This window comes from Trichosurus vulpecula, chromosome 3 (genome assembly GCF_011100635.1).
Source record: "Trichosurus vulpecula isolate mTriVul1 chromosome 3, mTriVul1.pri, whole genome shotgun sequence".
In the NCBI taxonomy this organism is placed as follows: Eukaryota; Metazoa; Chordata; class Mammalia; order Diprotodontia; family Phalangeridae; genus Trichosurus; species Trichosurus vulpecula.
In genome coordinates this window covers 208,169,018-208,176,729 of record NC_050575.1, presented here as the reverse complement: position 1 = coordinate 208,176,729, position 7,712 = coordinate 208,169,018, and positions in this window count along the sequence as shown.

Sequence of the window (7,712 nt, the reverse complement as noted above, 5' to 3'; positions counted from 1 at the left end):
TTCATAGAAGATAGTGAGGTAAAGGTGAGAAATAAGTAATCAAACTTGTAACTCCTGAGAACTGTATCTCTATTAGGGTAGTTAGAAGGCACATAGATAGAAAGAAGGTGTAGGTATAAGTCAACTTTGATGCGATGATATAAAAATTTTTTAAAAAAGGATTGTACTGGGAGAAGAGGAAAGGGGGAGGCAGAATAGGGTAAATTATATCACATGAAGAGGCACAAAAGAGAAATAACAGTAGAGGGAAAGAAGGGAGGGGGTAAGCATTGTTTGAACCTTACTCTCATTGGATTTGGCTCAAAGAGGGAATAACATAAACACTCAGTTGGGAATAGAAATTTGTATTGCCCTATAGGGAAGTAGGAGGGAAAAGGGAAAAGAAAAGGAAGAGGTGGGGCTGATAGAAGGGAGGGCAGACTAAGGGAGGCATAGGTCAGGTCAAAATACTTGTGAGGAGGGACAGGGTGAAAGGAGAGAGAGAAAAGTATAAACAGAGGAGAAATAAGATGGGGGAAATACACAGTTAGTAATCATAACTGTGAATGTGAATGGGATGAACTCTCCCGTAAAACAGAAGCAGATAGCAGAGTGGATTAAAAACAAGAATCCTACAATGTGTTGTTCACAAGGAACACATCTGAAGCAGAGTAAAGGTAATAGGTTGGAGCAGAATCTATTATGTTTCAACTGAAGAAAAAAAAAAGCAGGGGTAGCAATCCTGATCTCAGACAAAGCAAAAGCAAATATAGATCTAATTAAAAGAGATAAGGAAGGAAACTACATCTTGCTGAAAGGTACCATAGACAATGAACCAATATCAATACTAAACATATATACATAAAGTAGTACAGCATCCAAATTCTTAGAGGAGAAATTAAGCGCATTACAGGAAGAAATAGACAACAAAACTATACTAGTGGGGGACCTCAACCTCCCCCTCTCAGAACTAAATAAATCTAACCACAAAATAGACAAGAAAGAAGTTAAGAAGGTGAACAGAATTTTAGAAAAGTTAGATATAATAGATCTCTGAAGAAAACTGAATGGGGATAGAAAGGAATATACCTTTTTCTCAGTGGCACATGACACCCACACAAAAATTAGGGCATTAAAAACCTCACAATAAAATGCAGAAAGGCAGAATGCATCCTTTTCAGATCATGATGCAATAAAAATTATATGTAATAAAGGGCCATGGAAAGATAGATTAAAATTAATTGGACACTAAATAATCTAACCCTAAAGAATGAGCAGGTCAAACAAAAAATCATAGAAACAATCAATAATTTCATCAAAGAGAATGACAATAATGAGACAACATACTAAAATTTATGGGATGCAACCAAAGCAGTAATTAGGGGAAATTTAATCTCTCTAAATGCTTACATGAATAAAATAGAGAAGGAGGAGATCTATGAATTGGGCAAGCAACTAAACAAGCTAGAAAAAGAACAAATTTAAAATCCCCAATTAAATACAAATTAGAAATTCTGAAAACCAAAGGAGAGATAAATAAAATTGACAGTAAGAAAACTATTTCACTAATAAATAAAATGAAGAGTTAGTTTTATGAAAGAAACAATAAAATAGATAAACCTTTGGTTAATTTGATTTTTTTTAAAAAAAAAGGAAACTAAATTACCAGTATCAAAAATGAAAAAGATCAACTCACCACCAATGAGGAGGAATTAAAGTGATAATGAGAGCCATTTTGCCCAATTAATTGTATGTCAATAAATCTGACAATCTAAGTGAAATGGATGAATATTCACAAAAATATAAATTGCCCAGATTGAACAGAAGAAGAAATAAAATACTTAAATACATTTTGGAAAAAGAAATTGAACAAGCCATCAATGAACTCCCTAAGAAAAAATCTCCAAAGTTAGATGGATTTGCAAGTGAATTCTACCAAACATTTAAAAAAATTAATTCTAATACTATATAGACTATTTGGGAAAATAGGCAAAGAAGGAATCCTACCAAATTCTTTCTATAACACAAATATGTGCTGATACCTAAACCAAGAAGAGCCAAAACAGAGAAAGAAAACTATAGACAAATTTCCCTAATAAATATTGATGCAAAAATTTTAAATAAAATATTAGCAAAGAGATTACAGCAATTTATCATGAGGGTAACACACTATGACCATGTGGAATTTATACCAGGAATGACGGGCTGGTTCAATATTAGGAAAACTATCAGTGTAATTGACCATATCAATAACAAAACTAATAGAAATCATATGATTATCTTAATGGATGCAGAAAAAGCTTTTAACAAAATAAAGCATCCATTCCTTTTTAAAAACACTAGAGAACATAGGAATAAATGGAGTTTTCCTTAAAAATGATAAGTGTTGTCTATCTAAAACCATCAGCAAGTATCATATGTAATAGGGATAAGCTAAAAGCTTTCCTGGTAAGATCAGGGGTAAAACTAGGATGCCCCTTATCACCACTATTATTCAATATTGTACTAGAAATGTTTACTGGGGAAAAGGGCAATCGGAATTTATACCATCTTAGGGTTGGGGAGGGTAGAAATGGGGAGAAAATTTGTAACTCAAAATCTTGTGGAAATCAATGTTGAAAACTAAGAAAAATAAAAAAGAAATGTTAGAGAATGTTAGAGAAATGTTAGAGAAAACTAAGAAAAATAAAAAGAAATGTTAGAGAAAAAAGAAATTGAACAAATTAGAATAGGCAACGAAGAAACAAACTATCACTCTTTGGGATGATAATGATGGCATACTTAGAGAATCCTAGAGAAAGAAATTAAAACTATCTGTAGTCATAAAAAATGCTCTAAATCACTATTGATTGGAGAAACACAAATTAAAACAATTCTGAGGTACCACCTCACACCTATCAGATCAGCTACTATGACCAAAAAGGAAAAAGATAAATGTTGGAGAAGATGTGGGGAAATTGGAACATTAATGCATTGTTGGTGGAGTTGTGAACTGATCCAACCACTTTGGAGAGCAATTTGGAACTATGCCCAATGGGCTATGAAACTGTGCATACTCTTTGATACAACTACTAGGTCTGTATCCCAAAGAGATCATAAAAATGGGAAAGGGACCCACATGTACAAAAATATTTATAGCAGCTCTTTTTGTGGTAGCAAAGAATTGGAAACTGAGGGGATGCTCATCAACTGGGGAATGGCTAAACAAGTTATGGTATATGAATATAATGTAATACTATTGTGCCATAAGAAATGATGAGCAAGCAGATTTCAGAAAAACCTGGAAAGACTTACATGAACTGATGCTGAATGAAGTGAGCAAAGCCAGGAGACTATTGCACACAGTAACAGCTGCATTGTGCAATGATCAATTGTGATAGATTTAGCTCTTCTCAGCAATACAATGATCTAAGATAATTCCAAAAGACTCATGATGGAAAGTGCTATCCACATCCAGAGAAAGAACTAAGGAGTCTGAATGCAAATCAAAGCATACTATTTTCACTTTTTTGTTGTTTTTTCTTTCTCTTGGTTTTCCCTTTTGCTCTGATTCTTCTTTCACAACATACCTCATGTGGAAATATGTTAACATGATTGTACATGTATAATCTATACCAGATTGCAGACCATTCTTGGTGAGTGGGAGGGGACGGGAGGGAGGGAGAAAAATTTGGAACTCAAAATCTTATAAAAACAAATGTTAAAGACTATCTTTACATGTGATTGGAAAAAATAAAATACTATTAAGTGGAAAATAAAATAATAAAAAGAGAAATAAGAGTCAAAATGAAAGGAAATTAGATCAAATGGGCTAGTCTAGACATAATATGTGCCTGCCTAAAAATTGGAGTGACACTCTCGGGAAAGTTATCAGCTAATTTAATTGCTTAAATAATTGATTTGAATGCCAGCCTATATCAAGACAATTTGTTTATATTTAAAGCAAGGGTCGGAAAGAGTGGGAGATTTGAAATAATAGGACCTTGGTTCAAAACCCAGCTCTATCGCCTACTCCCTATGTGACCTTAAGCACATCACTCCTCTGAGCCACAGTTTCCTCATCTGTAAAATGAAAGGATTGAACAAGTTAACCCCTGAGATCCTTTTCAGCTCTGAATATGTGATCTTCTGTTAGAAGACTGAACTACTTACTTTTGGATATTGTTGTGAGGAATGAACTTTGGAAACCCTAAATTACTAAATGTTATTATGACTACCAGCACATCTTTGCAGCTGCTGGTTCTTTACCTGACACCCTAAATTGTTCCTTCCATTACAACAGCATTACTCTTAAAATCCATTGCCACAGTCTCCACATTACTAGTAATTCCCTATTCTGTCCTTGGCTGTTTCTGCCTTTCACTGTGGCTGCCTGTCACGGCTACTGGTTCTTGGTCTCACTTGGATCCCCATTTTTCACTAACCCAGGAGAGACGTAAACTGTTTCAGCAAAATGATTCAAACAATCCCAGCAGCCTTTTTGAAAGGTCCAAATGTCAACAGGAAGCAAGAACTGATTATACACTTTTCTTAACAACCAGGGAAAGTCAGGGAGCAGCTTAATGAGCAAGGGGAAGTTCTTAGAGCAGCTCTGACTAAGCATCTAGCCATTGAGATGGAAACCTCACCCAGTATTGTGACTCAAACTGTGTGGGTGCAAGAAATGGAAGAAAAAGGAGGAAGAGACAGAAGAAGAAAAGTTTGGAGGGGGGGGAGAAAGACAAAGAAATACATAGAGAGACAGCAGACACTGCCTTATGTAATCAGAGTATTTAAGGATATCAGAGTCAGAGAGACAGAGACAGAGAGACAGAGAAACACACACACACACACAGAGACAGACAGACAGAGACAGAGAGAGAGACAGAGAGACAGAGACATACACAGAGAGAGAGAAAAAGAAGGAAAGAGGGAGGGAAAGAGAGGAAGAACAGAAAGGGGAGAAAGAAAAGGGAAGAAAGATGGACGAAAAAAGGAGGAATGATATGGGAAAACAATTGGGGCTTATTCCAATAAGTTGTGGTTTACTCTTTTCCATTGCATGGCCCTGGCAAGGAGAGAATGAGATCACCTAATTCACAGTCTAGCATGACTATCGGATCATTCATCTATGTTTAGCACCCCCTAAGAATTACCCTTTTCTTTTCCCCATACCCTCACTTGCTTATATCACTTAATGACAATGAATTTCATTACAGAGCAAGGCTTGGAATGGGACTAAGACTCCAGAACTCTAGCCCAGGAGGCTGACACTGTTGTGAGACAGAACTAATTGTCAATAACTGTTGCAAGGAGAAGCTACATTGCAATCACTGTATCACAGTCTCAGAGAGCTAGAAAAGGACCTCCGAGGTCATCTAGTCCAAACCCTTCATTACAGAACAGCTCATTACAGAAAGGAAACTCACTATTATGTGGATTGTAAATTCCTGAGGACTAGGAACATGATTTCTCCTGAATCAGCAAAGTACTAAATGTATCAAGGCCTGCTCATTTTGAGCTGTAACTAGCAATTTTTGCACTTAAACAAGAAAGGCAAAAGCCATTGTCAAATGCTTAGTGGAAAGGTTATTCCTTGCAGAGGGGCAACGTCTTGACTCTCTCATGCACATATCCATATCCTATCTGCTGACAAGGTTGTTTATTTTGCCTTCATACCATCTATCATATACTCCTCTTTCTCTCCTCTGACACTGCCACCACCCTACTGTAGCCCCTCATCACCTCATGCCTGGACTATTGCAATAGCCTGCTGGTTGGTCTCCCTGCCATAAGTCTCTCCCCATTTTAGCTTATACTCTACTCAGCTGTCAAAGTAAGCTTTCTAAAACATAATCTAACCATGTCACCACCCTCCTCAATAAACTCTGGTAGCCCCCTATCACCGTCAGAATCAAATATAAAATCCATGTTTGGTTTTCAAAGCCCTTCAATCAATCAATAAACATTTACTAAACTGCTACTATGTGCCAGGCACTGTGCTACACACAGAATACAAAAGACAGTTCCTGTTGTCAAGGTATTTACCATCTAATGGAGGAGACAAAATACAAACAAGTATATACAAATATGCTATGTACAGGATAAATAGGAAATAAAAGGGAGAAGGCACTAGAATTAAGAGGGGTTGGGAAAAGCTATCTATAAAGGATGAGATTTTAGCGGAGGTTTAAAGTGGTAACTTAAAGCAAATAGGCAGGGGCAGCTAGATGGCACAGTAGATCGAGCACCAGCCCTGGAGTCAGGAGGACCTGAATTCAAATCCAGTATCAGACACTTCACACTTACTAGCTGTGTGACCCTGGGCAAGTCCCTTAACCCCAATTGACTCTCAGAAAAAAAATAAAGTAGGCAGAGTTGAGGAGGGAGAGCATTCCAGGCATGGGGGACACCCAGAGAAAATGCCCAGAGTAGAAAGATGGTATGTATTGTTTGTAGAACAGCCAGAAGGTGAGTGTCACTGGATCAAAGAGTACCCAGCAGTTAATAAGGTATGAGAAAACTGGAAAGGTAGGAGGAGACTATGTTATGAAGGGTTTTGAACGTCAATGAAAGCATTTTGTATTCAATCATAGAGCCACTAGAGTTTATTGTGTAGGGAGGTAGGTGATATGATTGGACCTGTGCTTTAGGAAAATCACTCTGATAGTTGAATAGAAGATAGATTGGAGTGGTGAGAGACTTGAGACAGGCAGACCCACCAGCAGGCTATTGCAATAGTCTGGGTATGATATAATGAGGGCCTGCACTATAGTGGCAGCAGGGTCAGAGGAGAGAAGGGGCCATATTGGAGAGATGTTACAAAGCTGAAATCAACAGGTCTTGGCAACAAATTTTATATGGGGGGGGAGTTGGAGATAACAGGGAGTCAAAGATGACTACTAGTTCAAGTCTGAGGGACTGGAAGGATGGTGTTGCCCTCTACAAAAAGAGAGAAGGTAGGAAGTAGAGAATGTATAGGAGGAAAGATAATGAGTTCTGTTTTGGATATGTTGAGTTAAAGATGCTACTGGACATCCAGTTTGAGATGTCTGAAAGGTAGTTGTAAATGTGAGATTAGAGGTAAGCAGAGAGGTTGTGGCAGGACAGGTAGATTGGAGACTCATCAGCATCAAGAATGGAATATAAGCCAGAATTAAGGTTGCTGGGAGAAATATCAACAATCTCTGATATGCAGACAATACCATTCTGACAGCAGAAAGTGAAGAAGGATTAAGAAACCTCTTAATGAGGACAAAAGAAGAAAGATCATGGCAACTGGTACCACTACTCCTTGCCAAACAGAGGGAGAAGAAATGGAAGCAATGTCAGATTTTGTATTCTTGGGCCCAAAGATCACTGCAGATGGCAAATGCAGCCATGAGATTAAAAGACACTTTCCTCTTGGAAGGAAAGATACAGCAGATCTGGACAGCATACTAAAAAGCAGAGACATCACCTTGCCAACGAGGTCTATATAGTTAAAGCTATGGTTTTTCCAGTAGTAATGTATGGCTGTGATAGTTGTGGGAAAGCTGAGCCCTGTAGAATTGATGGTTCCCCTTTGGTTACAGAATGAAATCTATGGCAGTTCAAGGACTTCTGTAAACCGACCCCAACTTTCTTTAGAAGCCTTGTCTCTCACTCTCCTTCACAAACTATGCTTCAATCAACCTGTACCACTCCTCATTCCTTGAGTCCACCTTTCCCTTTCCTGCCTTCTTGCCTTTGCTTGTAGTGTTTGCTCTACCTAA